This window comes from Triturus cristatus, chromosome 2_2 (genome assembly GCF_964204655.1).
Source record: "Triturus cristatus chromosome 2_2, aTriCri1.1, whole genome shotgun sequence".
Taxonomy (NCBI): Eukaryota; Metazoa; Chordata; class Amphibia; order Caudata; family Salamandridae; genus Triturus; species Triturus cristatus.
The window spans coordinates 45,036,482-45,056,934 of NC_140582.1; the positions used below are offsets into that span (position 1 = coordinate 45,036,482).

A 20,453-nucleotide genomic window follows, 5' to 3' on the forward strand; every position below is an offset into this window, starting at 1 on the left:
GGCGCATACTGGAGGTACCTGGTAGGCTAGTTGGCCTCCAGGGACCCTCAGTATTCAAGGGGAATTAATTCCCCAACTTAACAATTCACCAGGGGGCGCGTTTGCAAAGTGATGAAGGAAGGGGGCAGGGCCTGAGGTGACATGTGTGCAACACACCCAGTGGCGCTTTTTAAGTTGGTGAATTAATTCCTCTTTCTCTGCTCTCGCTTCCAAAAACCAAAGCACAGTTTGCTATGGCAAGGCGAGAGCTGCAAGGCTCCCGCCCTGCCATAGCAAACAGCAGTGTCCCAGGAGTGGGCACCCCAGGACACTGCAGAAGCCGGCCCTGGGGGGTGGCGGTCTCCAGGGCCATCACAGGGCTCCAGGAGGGGGGTCACGCGGCCTCCCTCCCAACATTGTTAAACCCCCGTGGAGGTGGTGGTCCCCGGGGCTTGGGGTCCGTAATGGACCCCCAAATTTGCATATTTGGAGCCCCGGGAAGGTGGCGGTCCCCGGGGGTGTGGGGGGTTTTGAGCCCCACCACACAGATAGTTTATTTTTTTTCTGAACAAGCCCCCGGGGAGGCGGTCCCTGGGGCTGCGGGGATGCCATGTGCCCCCGCCAATATTTTACAAAAGCCCTGGGGGGTGGCTGTCCCTGGGGCTTGGGGGGGCCTTTGAGCCCCACAACTCATTTATTTTACAAGCCCCAGGGGTGGTGGTCCCCGGGGCTTGGGGGACTTGGATGCCCCCCAATGTTAAAAATCAAAGCCCCGGGGGTGGCAGTTCCTGGGGTTGTGGGGAGCCGCGTGCCCCCCACAAGTCTTTGAGCAAAGCCACGCAGTCCCCGGGGCAGTGGTGGGGGATTCTCCACACATCCTCCGCGCATCCCGCGATTTAAAAAAAAAAAGCAGGCCTAGGGGGTCAGGGTGTTTCTACCCTGCCCCCTTTTCGTGTTTTGCGTGTTTGTTTTTCTCTTTTCTTCTGCCTCGGTTCTTGTACCTCGGTTCTACCAGGCACAAGATGGCTGCCAACACCTCCTGGTTTGGAGTGTTGACTGATAATTAGCATGAAGCTTGTGATCGGGAGGGTGCGCGGAACCCCCGTGCCTCTGGATATCACTATCTTTATTTCTTAATTTCTCAAAAACTACTTAACGGATATACACCATTTTTTAAAAGGTTGCTTTCTGAGCCAAGCAGTACCTTTCTGCCAAATTTGGTGTAATTCCGTTTCACAGTTTTTGCTATAACCGTGTCTAAAGTTTCCTATGGGAGAATGATTTTTTGACCACTATTTTTTGAATTTCTCAGGAACTACTAAACGGATTTACACCATTAAAAAAAAGGGGGTGCTTTCTGAACCAAGGGTACCTTTTTGCAAAGGTTGCTGTAATTCCGTTCAGCAGTTCAGGCTGTAGTCGTGTCTAAATTTTCCTATGGGAAATAACATGGGGAAAATGCGTTTTGGGACCTCCCTTCTTTCTTGGCCCCTGCTTGATGAATCACCCCCAAACTTTCAGGATAGGAGCTGACCAGAACGGGCCATTAGTTTTGAAAATGTCGCGAAGATTCGTGAACCGGTGCCAAAGTTATTGGGAATAGAATGTTCCGATTTTCCTATGGATAATAGGCCCTAACTATAACTAACTACTGGCGACCGCCAGTAGGTAATACATATATATATATAGATATATATATATTCACTGAAAAAACCATAGGTTTCACACATGTTATAGTTAGCGGAAATTTTACTGATAAAAAACCAATGAAATTCCCCCGTTATAGTTAGTGCAGGCAACTATAACTCACGCAACCGCAATCCTCTGCTGATGCTAATACTGTATTTAAACACTTATTTGCCCATGTCTTCTTCCATACATTTTTAGCTATACATATATTACAAATATTTTTTTTTCATAAAGACACATATGTCATCAGCAGAAGATTGCGGTCGCGTGAGTTATAGTTGCCTGCACTAACTATAACGGGGGAATTTCATTGGTTTTTTATCAGTAAAATTTCCGCTAACTATAACATGTGTGAAACCTATGGTTTTTTCAGTGAATTTGCAAGGTTTTTTAAATGCTAATTCCTAACTATAACGTGTGTGAAACCTATGGTTTTTTCAGTGAATTTGTACGGTTTTTTAAATGCTAAGTTACTTTACGCCATTCGTGGCGTGCGCGCCCACTTTACGCTAGATGGGCCATGTACTTACTTGTAGGTACCAAAAAACAAACAATAAACACAAGGGCTCTTTTTAGAGCCACCTTATATCTAAACACTTAAATGCGTTTTTTTTTTAATTTGTTTTATTAAGTTTTTTTCCGGGTGCGCGCTGGGTGCGCGCTGGGTGCGCGCACTCGGCGATATTTTTTAACAAAATATTAATCTTTTTTTTTGCCCTACAAGGTCCTACTTTGACCCCCTTACAATGCCTACTGGGTCTATTTCTACCCACTCTGCCCCCTTTTCAAGTTCTCCCCCTTTGTTTATCACCCCCTCTTTATGCGATAGACAAAATGGCGGCCGCCGCTTCCTGATTTCCACCGATTCGAATGTTTACTAAGATCTAACAACCAATCAGAATTGCGCTCGCGCACGGCGAGGTGCGCGCACCCAGCGCGCACGGAGCGCGCTTAGATATATATATATTGATTTAAAGGCTATTTTCTCAGAATCTACTGAACAGATTTACATCAAACCTACAAAAGGCACTTCCTTGACCTGGGGACTACCTCTCTGCCAAATTTCAAGTAACTCTGTTCAGCCGTTCGGGCTGTAGCCCTGTCTAAAGGTCCTATGGAAAAATGCATGGGGAAAACGCGTTTTGGGACCCCCCTTTTTTCTCAGCCCCCGCTTGACGAATCCCCTCGAGACTTTCAGGGTAGGAGCGGAGCGTAGCGCCCCACCTATTTTGAAAAATTCGCGAGGATTCGTCGACCGGCGCCAAAGTTATTCAAAATAGAATGTTGAGGTTTTCCTATGGAAAAGGGGTCCTAACTATAACTACCTACTGGCGACCGCCAGTAGGTAATATATATATATATATATATATTCACAAGATATATATTAAATATATTTGCCTTGCTTGGTAAAGGCTTGTGTATTAGTAAAGGATGCATGTTACAGAAGGTTGCTTCCCATAGAAGATGGAGGAGGGGGTAAATGCAAGATGAGTCAATTTCTAAGTGAATAGATGCATTAATAAACTAATGAGTAGCTGAGTACATGGATGGTAAATGATTGCATGCACTGACTGATGGGTGAGTAACTACAAAAATAGAAACATCCTAGCACTTTAGTTACAAGCCTTACCTATTGGCAATGTCAATGTGCGCTACAGTTCACAAAGAACACTCACCTTTTCTTTCTCTATCAGTTGAACTGAATTGATGCTATATTGTCAAACTAACTAACATTAAAATCCTTCCTTCAGGAAACTCACAAAGAGAGGACCATTAAATTGTCACATGTAACCCTTAGTAAAGATAATAACAATTCTGGTTGTCAGCACAAAGAACAGTGTTTAATAAATGGGCACAGCTTAGGGTATTTCAGGGCATATGATGTCCATATTGAGTTGGTAGATCTTCTCATAGGTGCTGATTTCATTTTTTTCTGAAGTTTTGCATTATATTCAGCTTCCACCACTGGCTCCTTGTCTGCAAAGAAAATATAACAGGATCATATATAAGAACCACCTAGCAGCTTTCATAACAACAAAGAAAATGTTGACATTAACGTTTTGGAAACTTTTCTAGCTTCTAATAAATTTTATGATGATTGCTAAATACATTAGAAACCAGCTGCCTAATTTCTTAGATGTTTGGCCCTTTAGACCCTTACTAGGCAGAATGAAGCCTTACACTCTTACTGGCACAGAAAGACTTGTCACTCCCCATGTAGTCCTCCTATTTACTGCAGGAGGCTTCCTCTGTGTCCAACAGAATCTACTTAATCTTTATTCCATGTCAACACAAACAATATGACATAGTACTAAAGGTATCAACAAAGGGGGAGGGACTGAGGGCGTTTAGAGGTCCGGAATACGTACCCCAGCAAAACAATTGTATTTAATAGAGTATGCAGTTCCTGAATGAAGGAGGCAGGGAAAAGGGAAGAGGCTAGGAGGGTTGGTTCCCTGGTCCAATGGTGGAGACGGGTGTCTCCCAATTCGGGAAATAGGGTCCTCACACACCCAAGGTTGGGTGTCATGCTTCATCAGAGGGCATGCTCCTCATCAGGCCAGCGTTCTGATGCTTATTGGGCACCCTATGAAGGGCTCTTTATCATAGATCTTTTTATCACAAGCCGTTTTGTGCAGTGTAAAGGGCCTAGAGGTGTAGATGCGTATGCGCACATATGTGCTGAAAGTGTGGAGGAGAGTATTGAAAGGGGGTAGCCTGTAGTGCTCAAGAAAAACAGTTTTAACCAGGCAAGCCCACTGGTTCCAGTTAAAACCAGATAGTGTCTGCCACTTCAGGATAATGTCCAACAGTGGCTATGGATTTAAGGTCAACATGTTTCCTTCCTGGTGTGTCAAAATGATCATGTGGCAATTCTTCAGGACCAATTCTCTATATTCTATCTACACTGTGGTTAATCACCGATTTTGGACCCAACAAGGGAAACCTAACAAGGAGGTACCTTAATTATGCAGACTAATCTAAAAGAAAAGAAGCAAAATGGATATTAATTAATATAGCATCATCAACTAATTTTTTGTGATAGCCGATAAAGAGCCCATCATAGGGTGCCCGTCAGGCATTGCTGTGCCAGCCTGACAAGGAGCATGCCCTATGATGAGGCATGACACCCAGACTGGGTGTGTGAGGGGCCGATCTCCACCATAGGACCAGGGAACCAACCCTCCTAGTCTCCTCCCTCTTCTCTGCTTCCTTCATTCAGGAAATGCAAACTCTATTCAATACAATAGTACTAAAGGTCCCTCCACCCTCCTGCACTTCCTTTTTTTTCTTCTTTCCAAGATGGCTCTACAAATCTCCAGCTGGACGGTGACAAGGAGCGATTGGCTTATGAAATCTAGGTGACATTTTTCATTTAAGTTAGTCTCTTTCTTCATTTTACATTTTAACTTATAGCGGGCTCTACACCAAGCGGCGGCTGGGAGATTGCTGCAGCGATACATGCATCCTGTTCAAGTGATGCAGCTGGGGCGGGGGCTGTCAAGTATGTACTGCTGTACAGGGAATGGATTTGGCTGAATCCTGTCTCCCTTCCTCACAGTGCCCACGGGATAGTGCACAGGGAAGAAGTTATGTACAGGAAATTTGGCTCTCATTCTCACTAGACAAAGATGATTTGTTAGGTTGCCTGGTATAAACCGTAAGTTGCTGCTAAGCGTGATGATTCTACAATCAAGGATGAGCAACGAGGCACGTCAGCGGTGGGTGTAGCTGCTGAGGAGATTATTTCAGTCTCTAAGACTGATCTTCAGCCGATATTTGACGCCATTGACTAAGCTTTATCACAACCTGCAGAATGCCAGCAAATCGTGTTAAGGGACAACGAGGATGACCCTGAATCCACACAGATGGGGAGAAATGTGCAGGGCGTACATTTTCAGAATATGTTTCAAAATGTCAGGGCTATGACGGGTTTTGAGCAAAAGTAGGTGTGGAATGAGGAGTTTTTTGCAAAACATAAAGCTCCAGAGGTAGGGGATATGCCAGTATATGAATTTATTGACATAGATAAAAGTAGCTTTCCGCATTTTCTGGCAAACATATATCCATTACATTAATTTTAAGAGAAGTTTCCTCAAAATCCTAAAATCAATACAGTATCAGCAAGTATGGAAAACCCCTCTTCCTTGGCATCTGAAGAAGCATCATTGTCTGATCCATTGGATAAGAAAGTAGAGGCTACGCTCAAAAGGTCATACACAGCATCCAGTTAAGCCCTATGGGCCGCCACTAATGTGGCATATTTCTCACAGACAATGCTCAAAGACTTCCAGCACATACATGAATGTGTGCAGGAACAGAAGTGGGATAATGGCAAATATGGAGGTTTTGGCACAATTTTTATCGGCTGTCTCCTTTGATTTCCAGTGATCTGCTATTTCTGTGGATGATTCAATTGAAGGTCATCACCATTTGTGGTTTAAATGATGGAAGTTGGAGCAAGCGCAGAAGGTGCCGATTCTTTGTTTGCCTTTCACAGGGGGCAGATGTTGTTTCTCTCAACTGGGTGAGTTAGTTAAAAAAAACTGCAGAGGAGAAAAAGGTCTTCCAATCTTTCCATCCTTTTAATGTTGAAAAATCCTTTATTCAGAAGCATTATGCGCAGGCACTATATTTAAACAACCCTTTCGAGGCTGGGCTCAAGGATGGGGAGCTGCCACAGGTGCAAAATCCCGACGCCAGTTGTTGCAGTAACAGCAATCCCATCAGCAGCATAAATGACAGTTAATTGTTTATGGTGGTCAGAAGAATCAGCCATGTTTTCCTCTATGGAAGCTCTATGTCACAGACAAATGGGTTATGCACATTGTACAACAAGGATACAAAATAGAATCTCATTCACATCCCTCAATGATACATTTCCAGTCAACCCCGGTACCAAAGGACATGTGGAAGAAAGCAGCTCCCTTGGAAGGGGTTTCAAACCTCCTTCATAAGGGTGCCATTGTGCCATTTCCTCCAGCAGAACAACATCTTTGCTTTTATTTCATACTACATCTTGTACTGAAAACAGGGGAAAGGTTTTGGCCAGTGTTGGAGCTGGAAGATCTCAACAGAAATGTTATGTTATGCTAATTTAACGTATAACATGCACAAGCCACGCCATGTGGGGTATCTCGGTGCAGCATAGGACTTAGGCAAAGTTGGATCACTTAGACCAGAAACAGCTCAGTCTTCAGATGTTTTCTGAAGTCAAGGTGATCAGTACATTTCTATATGTGTGTGGGTAGCTGGTTCCAATACAAGGGGGCAAGGTATGAGAAGGATCAACCTCCTGAATGGGATTTCCTGATCCGAGGGCCTGTAAGGAGAGATTTGTCAGTAGATCTTATGGTACTACCTGGCCGGTAAGGTGTAAGCTTCATGGAAAGATAACTTGGTCCTTTGAGATTTGTGTGTTAAACAGCAGATTTTAAAAGTTATTCTTTTGTGGACATTCTCAAGATCTCCTTCAAGATGTTAACACTTCAGCAGATAATCTCTTTTATTTCCTAAGAAGATTACTTAATGCCATTTGATTTGCAGGATGCTGGGGAGCGAAGATGGCATCTGACTAATCTGGCGCTCCGCTCACCGCTCCTTCCATGCCTCGGTATTGCGGAGCTATACCCGGACTGAGCTTTGCAGCTTGGTTTCGGTGGACCCACACCCCTCCTCCTCAAGTGGAAGCTGTTGTGGTTTTAGCCATTTAATTATCCCATTGGATTGCTACTGACGCTGCGTGGCTGCTTTAGCTGTTTGTTTGAGGCAAATTCTCTCTGACCACGGTCTTTGAGAGCTTGTGTCCCTGAGGTAATAAAGGGCCATTGGTTGAAGAATTCGAAGATGCGTGCCGTGGGTTTTCTGGCCTCTGGTGTTATGGCCGCTGTAGCAATGTCTTTTGTGGTGCTACCCGAACTCGCCAAGGAAATCTAAGCCCAAGAGGGTCCTAGCAAGGGCAAGTGGGAAACCAGGGGAAGAAAACATCCCCGCGGATGACTCATGGCACGGTGCAGTTAAAAGGTGGGTCTTTGCAGCCCTCTAATGCAAGTTTGTTTGCGCCCTTCCACGTAGTGGGCCCTCAAGGTGATGGCCCGGAGGATGTGGTTTGTAGTGAGATTACGGACTCTTTGAGCAGGACTCTGGAAGTTGCCAGGGAATAATTGTAACAGCTTTGTTCAAAAGGCAAATCCTGAGTTTCTTCCGCCCCGGAACTGGAAGTCTCTCCGAGGCAAGGGCCTTTGAGTGTGGTGCAGGATGGTCCTAAAATAACTACAGAATCTATACTCAGTATACCACAGGAATCTTTTCAGGGAGCGGAGGTGGGCAAAAAATGAATATATACACTAAAAATTTGATTACCCCTGCTGTCAGTTCCAGGCTTCTTTCTGAGGGTCGGCAGCAAGGAGGGTTTTTTCTCCTGGGATGCCTGGGGAGACATTTTTTCACTAACAGACAGGTCTGATTCTTCTAATCAAGGCAATATTTGTTTAAGTGATGATGAGGTGTCTGATATAAACAGCAGTATTTCAACTGCTGATCTGCTGCTGATACAATTAAAAAAAGCCTCACAAAGAAAGAAAAAGGAGACCAGGAGGAGGAATAGCCGGCAACTGAAATGAGACTATTCGGCCAATCAGCTTACTTATCCCGACGGAGATCATCATTATCATGACCAAGATGATGTTGGAACTCTGAATATTGGACCCTATGCTTTACCTGGTGAGCCTGAGGAACCCTCCCTCACCACCATTTTTATTCTATTACAGAAATGCAGGAGGAAACCCAAAATGAAAGCTGTTGGGCGAGAGTTGCCTCTAAAAATTGAGCAGAGATCGCAGACTGAGTAACAATGGTGGAAGGCCAGACTGAGAACCTTGAGACTGAGGTCAGCTCTCTGAAAACTCAAAGCACCTCTCAAGGGGCCCTCATGTCCAATGTCATGTCAAAGCTGGAAGATCAAGAGAATCGGCAATGGAGAAATAATTTGTGATTTCTTGGGATCCTAGACTATTCATGGTAAATCTTTTAAAAGGCGCATTCCATGATTAAATTAAATGGGACTGGGACCTGGAAATTCAACAGGCTTTACCGGTTCCCCCTAATGTTGTAGAAGCGCCCAACGAATAAAGCTGAGAGACCTAGAGCAATGCTGGTGTATTTTGGCAATTTTTTGATGAGGCAATTTGTTAATGACCAAGCTCATCCAAATACTAAGAAATCTCATGAGGGGGTATCTTTTTTTTTGTCAAACCCAATTTTGCACATGCACTGTTGAGCGAAGATGGTGCCTTCGGAAATTGTTTGCACCCTTTCAGAAAGTTGGCACTGAGGTTTACCTACAGAACCCTGCTAGACTAAAAATTGTTGTTAACGGGCAAACTGTAGCTTCATTTCTGAAATTCGAAATTTTTAAAGGATCTAAATCAGGAGGGATGTAGTAATAGTGTACCGAAGCTAAGTACCCCTAAGTACCGGCATTTTTGACAATGGGATATAATGGTGTCAGTTAAATAGAAATTAAACTGTGGCAGTTGGAAGTTATTTACTTTTTTTCTTTTCTTTTGCATGGGTAGAATGTGTGGTGGGGTAGTTGGTCAAGTGTTCATCATTCAGGCTTTGCCTTATTGCTCGGTTGTTGGGGGGGTGGGAAGGCAGAATGATTCTCGATTGCGGATTAATTTATTTTTTGCTGTTTAGAGATGAAGGGAACATGGCTGTTCTGATGTAAGGAACAGGGAAAATGTGGATTGCTATGCTGAATATCTGTGGGCTTAACGAATGCAGGGAAAGGCAAAGAGCTTCTCAGGGGCTATAACTGTTATACGCAGACTTTGCTTGTCTACAAGAAACCAACATAGGAGGGCACAGAAGGGTTGGCTTATTAATTTAGGCTACAGACTAATCGGGGGGACAACATAAGAGGTACATACTCGTGGGTTGTGATTTTAGCTGCTCATAATATGCTGCAATTCAATCAACTATGGGAGGACCCGCATGTACGATGGGTTATTGTGGGATGTTGGTCGTCACTTGGAACTACTTTTACGTTATGTTCAGTCAACGGCAGTATAATCAATGACCCTGAGGTATTTGATTGGTTATCCAATGATTTAACACATTGGTGCTTCCCAATAACATTGTGTGGAGATTTGAATATTAATTTACCCCGAGTCATGAGCCAGAGATACACAGGTAGAAAACTGCAAGTATTCCAATCCTTAGAGAACTTATGCTGGACACATGGGCTTAGGGATGTTTGGTCTAGATTAAAGCCGACACCACTTAGCAATGAGAACCAGACAGAAATGTATACATGATAAAGTTTGTGTAATTAGGGTCCCAGTACATGGATTGGTATCAGATCCAACTAAAATTCGGGTTTCCTTACAGAATTACTACCAAGAATTATACTTTGAGGGACCTGAGAAGGAGGCACACCTGATACAGGATTCAACTTTTAAATATTTAGATTCTACCCCGCTGATACAACTAACCAGGGAAGAGCAAGAGCAAGAGCTGCTTGACAGTCCTCTGTCCTGGGATGAGATCCTCCTAGCTATGTCTAGCTTACCAGATGGGAAGGCTGCTGGTGCAGATTCAATACCCAATGAATTCTATAAAATATTCTCAGATCAACTCAAGGACACTATCACAATCTTGTTCAAGCAAATTTTGAAAGGGGACGATTCCCCTAGGTCATGGGCCCTGGCTAAGCTTACAGTTTTCCCTAAGAAAAACAAACTCATTCAAGAGCTTGGTTCCTACCAGCCAATCACTTTAATTAACAGGTACTTGAAAATGTATTCAAAAGTCTTACTTAAAGTCGCTTATCTGAAGTAATCCACCGGATAGTTTCCCAATTGCAACATAGATTCACCGCTGTGAGAGGTATGATAGATCATATTAGAAGGATTTTTTCTCTTTTTTGATATTGGGCAAGTGTCAGGGGACTCTATGGCATGATCATGCTTGATGCTGAAAAAGCATTCAATATGGTCTCCAGGCATTTTCTTTGGCCTTCCATGTAAAGAAAGGGGATAGGGCCAGATTTGATCCAGGCAGTTAAAGCACTGTATGTTGACCCAGCTGCCAGCATATACATTAATGGGTAAAGGAATTTAAGAACTTGAGGGGGACACTGCAAGGCTGTCCATGTTCCCCTCTGTTATTCACGCTGTATATTGACCCCTTTATAAGGAGATTGGAAAGGAATATAATTATCCCCCCTGTTTATATGCAAGGGAATGAAACTAAAGTCTTAGCCTATGCCGATGACATCGCTCTGGTTACCCCTGATCCGGAACTGTCTATTAAAGCAGTTGAGGAAGAGGCTTGGAACTTTGGAATTATTTCAGGGTATTCTTTAAACAAGGAAAACATTAAAATTATTATCAACAAGTATAGCTCCCTGGCAGACATTAGAGTGGTTAAAAGTGCAGAGTATCTGGGTGTTACGGCTAACTTACATGAGAATATTACTGAAAAAATATGTATCTCCTCTGGCAGATAAAACTAAAAAACCATTGGGTAGGCTGAACAATTTACATCTATCCCTGTTGGGTTGATGTAATATAATCAAGATGCTATTCTTCCCTAAAAGTTTGTATTCAATGAAAGCTATCCCACAAGAATTTTATAATCAGTGATTAAAGAAATTCAATGGCATCTATTTCCAATTTCTATGGGCTTACTCGCGGCCAAGAAGATCTTTAAAATTTTCATCACTCCCTAAGGAGCCGGCGGGGTGGAGTTTTCCTAATCTTAAATTATATTACTGGGCTATCGCCCTACTACACAGCGTGGTTCTCTTACAGGAACACCCTAGCAGATATGTGTCAGGTCCTCCCTCAACCTTTCAATTGCTAATTGGTACAGGAGCTTGAGGTTGTCTATGGCGGCAGTTTGACTTTGGGTACTATAAAAAGGTGCGTTTTCAAGAATTTTCAAACTGCCTTTGAGGTTTGGACTTCAGCACATCGATTGTTGGGCTTTGGCAGATTGAATTTTATATGCACCTTCAGGGAAATAAGAATTTACCAGAGATCTTTGGAGACTCTTATATGACTACATGGTTTAATGCCAGGCTCAACAAACTATAGAGTTTTTTTTTTTGTCTTCGGGTCTTATTTCATACAATCATCTTAGATTAGATTTCGATCTTACCCAAAAGGAATTTTTCAAAGTATCTCCAAATTAGAAATATTTTACAGCGTGAGAGGAGTGGGCCTGCGGTGTTTTTTTAAAAGTGATCTTAGAGGAGAAATTGATCGCTCTGAAACCCACCGAATCGGTATCATATATAATCTATTGAAAAGTTTTATGAAAGGTGACTTAGAAAAATACACCGTAAAGTGGCAAATGAAATTAAGCATTTCGTACGCAGTTTTTCATCAAGCTTTGCAATCTGTGTTAATGTCCGCAAATCTACAGGTCCAGTTTTACAAGGCTTGCTTTTGTTGCCCTAGATCAAAATATAAAATTAATATTCTATTGTTATAACTGACAAAGAATGGTCAAAAGCATGGTAGAAAATCACCAAACCCTGAAGTAATGGGAGTTTCAAATTAATCCAATTCAACACATTGAGCTGTTCATGTATGACCCTGATAGTTACGTCATATTGTAATTGTAATTGCATTTATGTAGCCCTTACTACCCCTTATGAGGTGTTGAAGAGCTTTTCGCTGAGTAGCACTCTACTCCGGAACCCAAAAAGGATTAGTGGTGAGTTAGTATAGGAAAATATGAAATTTATTTGAGATGTGAACATGTGAATCCGTTATTTGGTTTGAAAAGGATAGTGGAGAGATAGAAGATGGGGGGGGTTGCATTTCTTTAGCACTCGGTACAACTGATGAGGCATCAAAGCACTTTTTGAGGAGTAGCAGGCTACTTCGGAACCCATACAAGATTAGTGGTGAATTAGTATAGGGAAGTATGAAATAAAATTTGAGCGGTGGACATGTGAGTCTGTTAGTTGGATAGAAAAGGATAGTGGAGGGAAAGAAGAGGGAAGGGTCTGGACAGTGTTTATTTGGAGATCATAGCAGCAGGAGCAGGTTTGGGATGAGAAGCGGGGAGAGTTAGAGGGAATGGTTTAGAAAAGTTTGTTTGAGAGATCTGAATATCAACAGAGGTTTGAGGTGATGTAAGGGAGGGATAGAGGAGAGAAGAGTCTAGAAACGGTTATTTTGGGATTTATGGTAAGAGTAGATTAGGGAAGAGTCTACTTTATACTATATCCCATACAGGATTGCTAAATGAGGGGCAAGGCCAGACTCGTCATAGCGGGCACCGGGCGTTTCCCCGTTCGGCCACTAGGGTGGGGGCCGGTTTTGCTCCCCTGGGGGCCATTTTTGTTACCGGGGGCGGCAATACCGGCCCCCTGTAACAAAATCAGACAAAACCGGCACTTGCAAACTGCTCGGCTGCACTCCCTCTCACCCCAGTAGGGCTGCATCTGAGCAGTTTGCCCGGGCCGGTTTCTGTTTCCAGTCCGGCCCTGATGAGAGGAAGGTAAAGTAACACATTGTCCATGGTGCGCTCTGTATGGGACAGATATAGTGCAGATTTTTGCTACCTGTGGCTCTCTTTCCCTCTGTGATTGAACAAATTAATAACTTTTTTAAAGAGAAGCTGTCTCTGAATGTAATCCTAACTCTCCCTTTAATATTACAGGGAATACAAAACAGTGTGGGATCAGATGAGGGAGGGGCTCTGCTTTGTATTTCATGACTATTTTCAAGCTATGTGTCACCTCATCCTGGCTGGATGTTAATCCTCCCTCTTCTCAGCAATGACTGGCTCAACTTTTAACAGTGTATAACCTGGAAAAGGCGGTTTATGCAAGAAAGGGCCATCGAGCCAGGAAGAAGGGACTGAGAATTTGGAAGCACTTGACTAAGTGGGTTAATCAATCGGCGTTATAAAAGAATTTATCAAAAATAGTTTGGGCTGTTACGGCCTGTTCTCGGTTGTAAATGTCACTTTGAGGAGTAACCTGGGACAATATTCTGGTTTGTGTGGTCTGTTACTGGAATGATCGCTGCAATATTCTACTTTTCCCCGTTACTCTAGATATATGTGGTATCTTTAATGCGATGAATAATCTTGTACTTTTATTAAATGGATGTAATTTTTGTGTTAAAATAGGATTTCAAAAGCAATTTGTTTCATTTTGAACATATTTATATGTGATTGATTCTTTCTCTGTAAAAAAGTTAATTTTGTGTGGCAGGGGGTGGGGGGAGGGTTGAGGCTGTGTGGTATCAAATTAAAACTGCAAATAAAAAAAAAATAAAAAAGGATTTGCAGGATGCTTATTTTCACATCTTGGTGCATTTTGAATGCCAACTGTTTCTTTATTTTGCGGTGGATAATGTCCATTATCAATTCACGGCTCTAACTTTTCTTTTTATCAAGAGTCTTCACAAAAGTGCTTGTTCCAATTGTGGCCTATTTTCATTTACATGGTATACATATCTATCCAAATCTTGATGACTGGTTGATTGTGGCATCGTCTCTTTCTTAGACTCACTGCAGTACCCTGGAAATATGCACAACACTGCTCTCCTTGGGGTTTATCTTGAACGTGGAAAATTTCCACCTGATACCAACTTGCAAGACATAATTCACAGGTCTTCTGTTCAACAAGGAACTGACAATGGTATTTCTCCCTAAGGTCAGAAACATGTGCCTTTAAATCATCCTTTGTCATTTGTTACAACGACTATCTGCATCACTCTTTGATTGGGTGAGGGTACATGATTTTGATGGCTTTCTGCTCAGCAGAGGCTCCGTGTCCAGATTCATCTGAAACCCTTGGGTCATTATATCCTTCACCATTGGTCTCTGGACTTTATTGACTACGACCAGTTGACATAGGTCTTGCCTCTCATAGTCCAATAACTTCAGTGGTCCCCTCCAATCTTGGATTGGGGTACACATGTTGGATACCATTCAAATGGTCCTCACAATTGATGTCAGTCAGTGGGGATGGGGTGAAACTCTGGTGAACCAGAAGGAGCAGGGCAGTTGGTCAGGCACAGAGTGAATCCATTCTTTGAATTTGAGGGAGGTGGCTATGATAGGGAGATCACTTTGCCATTTGACACTATTTAGCAGGAAAAGTGATTTTGATCAAAACTGGCAATCAGGTTGTGAATTAGTATATCAACAGGCAGGGGGCACACAGTCCCAGTTCTTAGTTCTGCTAGCGTCAGAAGTTCTGGAATGGCCAGAGAAGATCCTATTCTCTCTAAATGCAATGTACATCCTGAGGTGGTCAATGTTCAGGAAGACAGTCTAAGTCTGAATATTCCATCCTCCATAGACTTCCATCTCAGTTTGCAGGCATTTACTGTTTGTTCAAGCCAAGATGAGTCGTCCATCAGTGGATTTGTTTGCATCCCTGATCAATGCTCTTCTGCTTTATGTCTCGCATGGAGACCTATTGTTCAGAGGCTTGGGCTGGATGTCTTACAATCTCATGGCCTCAGGAAACACTCTATGCCTTCCCTCCATTTCCCTCCTCCAGAAAGATCTTTTGTGTATTTGGAGGGAATTATTGACAGTGATCCCAATTCCTCCATTCTGACTAAGATGTTTGGTTTCTGTTATTGATGGGGTTGGCCATTCTTCCTTCTTTGACTCCTCTTTACAATCTGAGCCCTCTTCACTTTCCCATCCTCTTGTTCAGGCAGATTTGCCAATTGAATCGATGATCTGGAAATCAAAAGGGTGGGGGTTGCAAAGACTAGGCTGCTCTAGCACTGTGGCAGCAGATATCCAGTCTTTGAAAAGGAAATCTACTCATCATGCTTATCCTAAGCATTGGAAGAATGTTTTCCCTTGGTGTTTAATTTTTGGATCGGGCCCAATTTCCTGTGATTCCTTTAAGAGTCTAGACTTTCTTCAAGTTTGGTTTGCTAAGGGGTTAGCTCATTCTACTTCATCATCTCCATGGGCATCCTTTAACTATAGTAGGGAGGCTTTGGGAATTTGCATTGTATTCTTACTTTGGTGTGGAAACTTCTTAAGAGTTTCAGATGGGCTTATTTACAGGCCCTTTGCATACATGTGCATCACTTTTTATGATGCTCCGGTGGTGCAGAGTGCAGACCTTGAGCAACAAGGCCATGCAAAGCCACTTTGCAAGACTTTTTATGGCCTTATAGATATTGTGCAATGTAACACAGTGCGACTCATTGTATTGCTTTACACTGCATCAGAAGGCATTCCATGGCATTGCGATGGGTATGGGTTTTGATGCATTCCAAGATTTACAAGGATCTGTAAACCTGGGAATACGTCAAAACTCTACACCACCTCAGGGCCAGAAATATCTTTAGTTCTCCTCATTTCATCCTCCTTCAATGTGTGCTGCATACTGCAGCACACATAGAAATAGGAAAACACCTCCATGGATGGTTTTTATGCAAGAGGGTGCCCCTTCGTCCACAATAAAAATCCACCCAACAAAGCAGGCACCCTTTCCCCATGATACAAATGTGCCTGTGTTGGTGCTAGGCACCAAATTGTGCATTGCCGCTGGCTGAAAGAACAGGAATGCGCCGTATCTCACAAATACGGTGCATTCCTGCCCCTTCAATTTGGAGTAGAGCAGCGCAGCAAAATGACTTGCAGCGCTGCCCTATGCCAAATCATTGTAAATGAGACCCAGAGTTCGTAAACTGGTGGTCACTCTTCCAAAACCCTCTTGGGATCTTCTCATGGTTTTGGATTCAATGAAACCCCATTTGAACCTTTAGGAGACTCTGACATTTCTTGGGTTTGGCAAACACGTCTTTCCTTATTGTCATCACTTCTCCTAAGAGAATAGGGGAACTGACTTCTCTGTTAGTCTCTTTTCCCTATTTGAAGTTTTTTCTAGATTGGGTTATTCTTAGGCCTGAACCAAAATTTCGGGCCAAAATACAGTCTGTTTTCCATTTCTTGCAGGAAATCAGTTTACCAGTCTTTGAGACAGCTGATGATGTTACTTCTCCTTTAAACATCTAGAGTGCCTTTTTGATATACCCAGTCAGAACTAATGAGTCTTGAGTTTCTCAATCTGTTTGTGTAATACTGATCAGCCTGTAAGGGTAAGAAAGTCTCAATTCCAACACATAGCCAATGGGTCAGGAAAGGGATTTCCCAAGCTTATGAGTCAGTGGGCAAGGTGGTTCTAGGACATGTAATGACTCGATCCACCAAAACAGTGGCACTTCATGAGTTCAGGCTAGGGTTGTCCCTGTAGGAAAGTGGGTTTCTGTTGCAGTAACCCCCCAACTTTTTGGCAGATTTCTGGTGCACTTTCAGTGACTATGCCCTAGGTCCCTGCCAATCAGGTACCCAGGGCCTGTGTTCTTTCCTTAAACCCGTACCATTGTTTCCACAATTTGTACAACTCTGGCCTACTTGTGAATCTATTGTAAAGGGTACCTATCGTACCAAGGGCATGGTATCCAGGGGAAGGCCTCTGATGGCTGCAGCATGTATTATGCCACCATCAGAGACTTCTCACCACCAACATGCACCACTGCCATTGCAGCCTGCTTGTTGTGGTGCAGCTAAAAGTAAAGAGTGGACATGGCACACATCCCTGGGTGCATGCCTGCCCTGCACTGGATGAGGCTTGGGTACGTCACCCTTAAGGCTAGGTGCCCTACACGTCATGTGAGGACCTATCTGCATCAGCAGACAGGTCCCTATAATATCTAAGGCCATTCTTAGCTATCATAAGTGCCCAGTAAAGCCATCCTGAGTAAATGGTTAAGAAACTGGCCATTACAAGTTTCCAAGCACCATAATGGCTTTACTGAATCATAGGATGTTTGTTATCAAACATCTAAGAATAATAAAACTTCACTAATTCCGGTGTCAGATTTATTATTCTATGTACTCAGGGGTCCCTTCTAGAGGGGACCCCTGAACCAAACCAACCACTGTTGTGTTCCTGACTGGTGAACACCAGCCTGCCACCACCAGACACATTTCTGGACCCCTGGGGTGGAAGCCTTCGCCCTCATGACCCATGTCCCGAGGGTCCATCCATCCTTAAGTAGTTCTGACATCCAAACTATTGAGGGGTGTCAACTCCAAGGTTCTGTGTCGACACCTGCAGCCTTTTCACAATGACACTCTTCCAGCATGGCCAGACCGATAAGCAAATTCTAAAATTCGAAAGGCACCCCAGAAGTTTCCAACCCTGCATCCTGGTGACTCTATCCCTTATTGTCATCACATCGAGGGACCTCTCTACTTACCTGCCCATATGATGGTTTCTCCCGAAAGACTTCCTGGACTGAGCCTGCAGTTGAAATCCAAAGACAACAACCCACATAGGATTGCATTGGGCTCCCAACACCGTCTGAGCACCCTGCAGCCAGCCACCCCTGTACCACTGGTGGTGTAGACTTAGTGCTGACTTGGGGTCCCTTTTGCCGTCACCTTAACCCCAGGAGCTTGCCTCCCAAGACCGAGTGGCCAGTCCGTAAGCCTTCCCCAACCAAGGTGCCCCCTAACCCCATTGGCTAACATTGGCACCCTGTACCTGGTCCCCTATTGCCAATGGTGAGGCACCTTGTGTGCTAACCTGAACTTTGGACCTTTGTTCTACCCCCCAAAACTCAGTTACCAAAACCATTTACTTACCTGTAAACCTAACACTTTGTGTTTCTCCAAAGGATTGTATGGTGGGGTTTTCTCTGAAAAGTGTTGTATTGATCCTGTCTTGTACTGCAACAAAAATAACTTAATCTTCAAATGTACTACAATGTCCAAACTGTGTGATTAGTTTGTTTTGTGCAAACATAGACAAGTAACTGAAATATAACTACAAAGTAACCTTAAGAATTATAAGCATTCTGAAGAGCTTACCACCAATTATCTTCACTACAAAGTAATTTGTATGCTCCTACAAAACAGCTACACACTGTATTTTGAAAAGTGGCATCATACTGAAAGTATTAATTACCTGCTACTGAGCAACTCTTGGTTCTAGTAATAAAAATAGCAAAGTAACAACTTTTCATAGAAACAATTGGCCTGGATTCAGTCTTTGAGTGTGTGACATAATTTCTTGCCTGAGTGTGTACAACAAATGCATAGCACTACCCTCTGATATTCCTGTCTGCTCAACCACACTACCACAAAAGAGAGTAAGGTATTACCTACTTTAGCGTCTGCTATACCTCTCAGAACCAATGGACTCTGTGCACACAATACCTTACTTTGTTATAGTATATGCAGAGACAGCTTTCTAAAGTCTCCCTTCAGGAAATATGATGTGCTGCAACTTGCACGAACTCCCCAACATTTCTCACTCTTTATAAATTTGACTTGTTTTCTAATGTGACCGATAATTTAGGGTTTTCTGTTAAAAAGACTGCACTGCAATGAAGGTGCAAAAAAGATTTCAGCAGCATATAACTGTGTCTATTCAAATGTTGCTTGGGTATATCCTCATGTAGTGAAGACTATAACAAGGAGGACTACGTGGGGGTAAAAATCTTTTCCTTACCAGTAATCTTTAACTATTAACTATTCTCTGCATGAGACTTTCTTCTGCCTCTGACAGACACTACTTAATCTTTCTTCTATGTCTACACAAACAGTGTGACATAGTACTAAAGGACATTCCTTCCTCTCACACTTCCTGTTAGTCAGAGGGAGTGCGTCCATTGGGGCGCTGGGGCGTTGCCCCACCTGGCCAAGTCGCACCGCACGCAAGCAAAATACTAGCAAACATTTAAATATTCGCGAGTCGCTCCGCTCAGGCAGGCATTCAATCGGCACTGAAGAGGGGAGGGGGCGGGGCTGGCTGCGGCAGCAAGGAGGGTGACTGACAGCAGCGCTTACTAAAGCGCAGCTGCAATAGTGCGCATGCTCGATTTTGGGCTGGTCATTTTTATGACCAGCCCTAACATGCGCACAACAGCCACCTCCTAAGGATCAGGAGAGAGCGAGGGGGAAGTCAGGACCCGAGAGGCCGATGGTTGCTTCATGCAGCACTCCCGGTATCTAATGGGTGGGGCATCTCCGTGCCCTAGCCAATCCTGGTGCTGCTAATGCAGTACCAGGATTGGCTGCCTGAGACACCGCGCAGCCTGAGGGCTGTTGTTCGGAAGGCGCGGTACCAGCCCAGGACAGAGCAGAACAGATGGCACCAAGCAGCCCTCAATGTGGGGCCCCGGCCCAGGATTAAACAGAGGCGTGGACCAGGTAAGTTGTGTTTTTTTATTTTAAACTCCCCGCGTGACCCCAACCCGACTCCCCCCCTGAGTATGGTGAGCCGCGACTGCCGCATCTTAAAAAAGAGATTTCACTCCTCCAGTGCATGTCACTCCGGCATCTAATATCTTTTAGGTCACTTCAGTGTGTGAGAATGTCTCATTGGAGTGTGAGAGTGTGGGTCACTGGAATGTGAGACCACGAGTTACTGCAATGAGATAGCACAGGTCATTGGAGTGTGAAAGGCAGGTTACTGGTAAGCTGGGAGACTGGGTCACTGGACTGTGCGAGCCCAGGTCACTAGAATGAAAAAGCATGGGTCATTGCAGTGAGAGGCCATGGGTCATTGGAGTATGAAAGGCAGGTCACTGGAGTGTGCAAGCCCGGGTCCCTGGAGATTGTGAGCCAAGTCACTGGAGTTTGAGAGCACGGGTCATTGGAAAGTGAGAGTAGGTCTCATTGGAGTGTGAGAGCACGGGTCACTGGAGTGTGACAGCACATCTCATTGGAGTGTAAAAGTATAGGTCACAGGAATGTGGGAGCATGGG

At 43.8% G+C, this 20,453-nt stretch overlaps 1 long non-coding RNA gene across 1 annotated transcript in view; it reads right to left on the bottom strand.

The window, feature by feature from the left end:
- Positions 1 to 3,489: 3,489 nt before the first annotated feature.
- Positions 3,490 to 20,453, bottom strand: part of LOC146861808 (uncharacterized) — a 145,548-nt gene continuing 128,584 nt past the window's right edge. Inside the window, exon 3 of the long non-coding RNA XR_014978342.1 lies at positions 3,490 to 3,645. This is a non-coding gene — a long non-coding RNA (uncharacterized LOC146861808). The remainder of the gene's footprint in view (positions 3,646 to 20,453) is intronic.